Genomic DNA, 4,907 nt, shown 5'->3' on the forward strand with positions numbered 1-4,907 from the left:
ATTAATGAAAACATACTTGGCAAATGCTTTCGCTTCTGTTCGTCTTGCGACGATCCAAGAATTTCACCTCTAACGTCGCAATACGAATGCCCCCGCCTGTCCCTATTAATCATTACCTCGGGTTCCGAAAACCAACAAAATAGAACCGAGGTCCTATTCCATTATTCCATGCACACAGTATTCAGGCGGGCTTGCCTGCTTTAAGCACTCTAATTTGTTCAAAGTAAACGTGCCGGCCCACCGAGACACTCACTCAAGAGCACCCTGGTAGGATTGCAACGGGGTCCGCCTCGGGACGCACGAGCACGCACGAGGCGCGTCGCACGCCTTCGACTCGCCCCACCGGCAGGACGTCCCACGATACATGCCAGTTAAACACCGACGGGCGGTGAACCAACAGCGTGGGACACAAATCCAACTACGAGCTTTTTAACCGCAACAACTTTAATATACGCTATTGGAGCTGGAATTACCGCGGCTGCTGGCACCAGACTTGCCCTCCAATAGATACTCGTTAAAGGATTTAAAGTGTACTCATTCCGATTACGGGGCCTCGGATGAGTCCCGTATCGTTATTTTTCGTCACTACCTCCCCGTGCCGGGAGTGGGTAATTTGCGCGCCTGCTGCCTTCCTTGGATGTGGTAGCCGTTTCTCAGGCTCCCTCTCCGGAATCGAACCCTGATTCCCCGTTACCCGTTACAACCATGGTAGGCGCAGAACCTACCATCGACAGTTGATAAGGCAGACATTTGAAAGATGCGTCGCCGGTACGAGGACCGTGCGATCAGCCCAAAGTTATTCAGAGTCACCAAGGCAAACGGACCGGACGAGCCGACCGATTGGTTTTGATCTAATAAAAGCGTCCCTTCCATCTCTGGTCGGGACTCTGTTTGCATGTATTAGCTCTAGAATTACCACAGTTATCCAAGTAACGTGGGTACGATCTAAGGAACCATAACTGATTTAATGAGCCATTCGCGGTTTCACCTTAATGCGGCTTGTACTGAGACATGCATGGCTTAATCTTTGAGACAAGCATATGACTACTGGCAGGATCAACCAGGGAGCTGCGTCAACTAGAGCTGAGCAGCCGGCCGCCCGGGAGTGTGTCCCGGGAGCCCGCGCGAACACGCAAGCGTCCGCTCAATTATTCTGCAAACAGGAGGAGGCTGAGCTCCCCTGCACAATACACCTCGAAACCCTCTCAGGTCCCGGCGGCGCGCAGCGCCGTCCTAAGTACTTGGTCGGGTTCGAGAGAGGCGCAATCGCCCGGAGTTTGGCGAGTAGACGCTTTAGGTGCGACCACCCGTGCTCCCAACTGAGCTTGCCGCTGCCGACAGAGGCCCGGGAGCGTGCTGTCGTGGCATTGCCGGCGGGAGACAACACGCGCCACCTACGGTGGCCGGCAGCTCCAACGCCAGCGCCACAGAAGGACAAAAGCCCCACTTGGGTGCCGAAGCGAACTCTCCCAGCACAGCGCACGCGCCAACACGTCCGCACAGCTGCGATACAATCCACCTGCGAGAACCGCAGAGGCGACCGAGCAGCAGACGGCGTCGCGGCGCCGAGCGCCGGGCGGCGGCGCATCCTCAGCGCACACAGTCCTCAATCGGACCAGCACACTGCAGATGTCCACCGCGCTTCGCACCGGGCCCACGAGGACCTACTTTGGCCGCACGGCGCCGCGTGCAGGGTGCGCCGGCGCGCAGCTGCGCCGCCTGCCGCCTCCGTCGGCCGGCGCGCCTGCCACTGGCCGCCCCCACCAGCCGGCTGTAGCGCGTGCGCCCACGCACCGCGCGGCCAGCACGCCGGGAGGCCCCCCCTCACCGGCCGGGGACGGTCCCACCCAGCCACCGCCGCGTATCGCTTCACACCCACATGCCATTCACGTTCGTGGGCATGGTGGGTATCGCTGAAACAACCGGTTGGTAGCTCAACCGATCGTCGCCATCACTGATTCACCTCTAGCGAGAACAACCGCACCACAACGGTTTACCAGTTCTTCATTTGCGTAACGTCACCAGCAAACGTAGACGTCCATCGCCATTTGCAAATTCAACGATTGTTGCATGCCTGTGTCAGGTGTCACGACACACTATGTCTGCCCACATACACGCAACAACATGTGCACGCTTCGCGAACACGTGGAAGGTGGCCCCCGTACGTATGCGATGTCCATTGCGCGAACGACTGTCAACCGGCCTCTGTCGCATGTCGCAGATGTGGAACGCAGTGCACCATGCTATCACGGTGTGTGAGAAGAGACGACTACGTCTGACAACACGCGCCACTACATCAACAGACGGCTCATGGTGATCGCCATCCACGGCATACCATACTGCAATCCAGCTCTTATAGGGAGACGACACGTAGCTGAGTGCACAATATTTGGACCGTATGGTTCGCCGTTGTTGGCGCAGTCGTGGTACGGTCACACATGTACCACGATGTATCATTCAGTACATGAGGACCAATGTGCAGTACAGTGTGTGATTTGGACGTACAACATCAGCGGACAGTTGACACAAGCCGTACCACAACGTAGGCTGTGCTTCGCCATGCGAATGCCAATGAACAACTGCGAAGGGCATTGAGCATGTACGTCCTGCTGCCGTCCGCATTACAGTGTATAGCTGCAAGGTGTTTAACATGAAGCGATACTCTGGGGACCGGGCAGTGCGAGTAGCAAACTATATTGCGGGGGTTGCAGTTAGGCAACACTACACTAATTTAACGCGTCGTATGACAATTACAGAGCAGGTTAAGGCCCAACGTGTGTTGGGTTAAGGCGCAACGTGGGTTGGGTTAAGGCGCAACGTGGGTTAGGTTAAGGCGCAACGTGGGTTGGGTTAAGGCGCAACGTGGGTTAGGTTAAGGCGCAACGTGGGTTAGGTTAAGGCACAATATAGGTTAGGTTAAGGCGCAATATAGGTTAGGTTAAGGCGCAATATAGGTTAGGTTAAGGCGCAATATAGGTTAGGTTAAGGCGCAATATAGGTTAGGTTAAGGCGCAATATAGGTTAGGTTAAGGCGCAATATAGGTTAGGTTAAGGCGCAATATAGGTTAGGTTAAGGTACAATATGGGTTAGGTTAAGGCGCAATATAGGTTAGGTTAAGGTACAATATGGGTTAGGTTAAGGTACAATGTGGGTTAGGTTAAGGTACAATGTGGGTTAGGTTAAGGCGCAATATAGGTTAGGTTAAGGTACAATATGGGTTAGGTTAAGGTACAATGTGGGTTAGGTTAAGGTACAATGTGGGTTAGGTTAAGGTACAATATGGGTTAGGTTAAGGCGCAATATAGGTTAGGTTAAGGTACAATATGGGTTAGGTTAAGGCGCAATATAGGTTAGGTTAAGGTACAATATGGGTTAGGTTAAGGTACAATGTGGGTTAGGTTAAGGTACAATGTGGGTTAGGTTAAGGCGCAATATAGGTTAGGTTAAGGTACAATATGGGTTAGGTTAAGGTACAATGTGGGTTAGGTTAAGGTACAATGTGGGTTAGGTTAAGGTACAATGTGGGTTAGGTTAAGGTACAATGTGGGTTGGGTTAAGGTACAATGTGGGTTAGGTTAAGGTACACATTGTTGTAAGGAAAGGTGTATTGGGGGGGGGGGGCGGCGGCGGCGGCGGCGGCCGGTTTGTTGATTGTGATTATAGTAAGTGGATGCCTGCGGCATCATCTGATTTGCCACGTCAGGATGCACCTTTGGCTCATGACAGGCGGCGCTCTGATTCCATGCTTGTGGCAGACCTGTGTCTTTCATTCCTGCCATTGTTTGTGTGCTGTGACAGGAGGCAGTATTGTGATGTTGGGTGTACCCCTGTGTAGGACATGTGTGGGTGTTGGTGGCTTAGGTGAGCAATGGTGGTTGTCGGAAGGGTGGGGTATTCTGTTTTGTGAGTGGACCTCCCGGTCTGGTTATGATAGTGTGGATTGTCTAATGTGGCGGAGAGGATGCACTGGGTGTTGTTCCATGCTGGTGCTTACATATTGTCTTTGTGCCTGTTACAGGCAGAGAGTAGTGCGTGATAAGAGTGTCTGGCTGACGTGTGGTTGTGATTGTGAGCAGAGTCTTTCAGCATGTATACGGACAGTTGTATACATTATCTGTATTTTGATGGCTCTATCTATTACTAATCAGCGCCGTGTATACGTTTCATCCGGTTCCAGTCGAAACTGTTGTATCTCTGTACATTAGTGACACGGCGAGGCCGCCATGTAGTTACTCGTCTCGGCAGCTTCCACCGGTGTATGGCAAATGATTATAAGGAATCAGTCTAGTCGTCAATACCGATAGTGTGACGTCACATGTCTGGGGTGGGGGACGCTGCGCCCTTCCGGTGGGTCATGGCCTAGGAAGACTCTTCCCACGCAGGGGGGCTTGGACTGTCATTGACTCTTCCGAGTAATATACTTGCCGTACGTTTTTGCGACTGCGAGTGCAACGCTCACCGGTACCGAAATGGATGGAGCGCCTCCTAGCTGCCGCTGAGCATCTGCATTCGTACAGAGAGCAACGCGATCGCGTCTGTAGCTCGTACGTGGTACAGCTCGCAGCTCATGTATATGGACAGCGGGAATGTCGCATATTGGACATAACTCTTCATGAAACGCACGTTATAGGGGTGGATTGCACATTGCGAGTGCGAGCAAAGTCCGCCGTGCATCCGCTGGAGTTGCGAGTTGGGCGGTTGGGGTGGGGCACGAACGGGTGCAGGTGGAGTGATTGCCGGTCCACGACTTCGTGCGGCAGAGGCGCTGGCGTTGGGGTGCTGTTGTCGACAGAGGGTGCAGGCTTTGTGGGTGGGGTCGAAAGAAGGGCGCTTTGGGCCCATCGCTGTCTTAGTCGGCTTGGCGTCTCATAGATGACGGTATCGTCGTTGCAGGAGGTCATGTTGC

At 53.6% G+C, this 4,907-nt stretch overlaps 1 non-coding gene across 1 annotated transcript in view; it reads right to left on the bottom strand.

Moving 5' to 3' along the window:
* The window catches only part of LOC126444000 (small subunit ribosomal RNA), a 1,910-nt gene extending 843 nt beyond the window's left edge, over positions 1 to 1,067 (bottom strand). The window contains exon 1 of the ribosomal RNA XR_007582340.1: positions 1 to 1,067. This exon is cut by the window's left edge and continues 843 nt beyond it. This is a non-coding gene — a ribosomal RNA (small subunit ribosomal RNA).
* Positions 1,068 to 4,907: the final 3,840 nt, after the last annotated feature.

The sequence above is a fragment of the Schistocerca serialis genome, unplaced genomic scaffold, assembly GCF_023864345.2.
Source record: "Schistocerca serialis cubense isolate TAMUIC-IGC-003099 unplaced genomic scaffold, iqSchSeri2.2 HiC_scaffold_213, whole genome shotgun sequence".
Lineage (NCBI taxonomy): Eukaryota > Metazoa > Arthropoda > Insecta > Orthoptera > Acrididae > Schistocerca > Schistocerca serialis.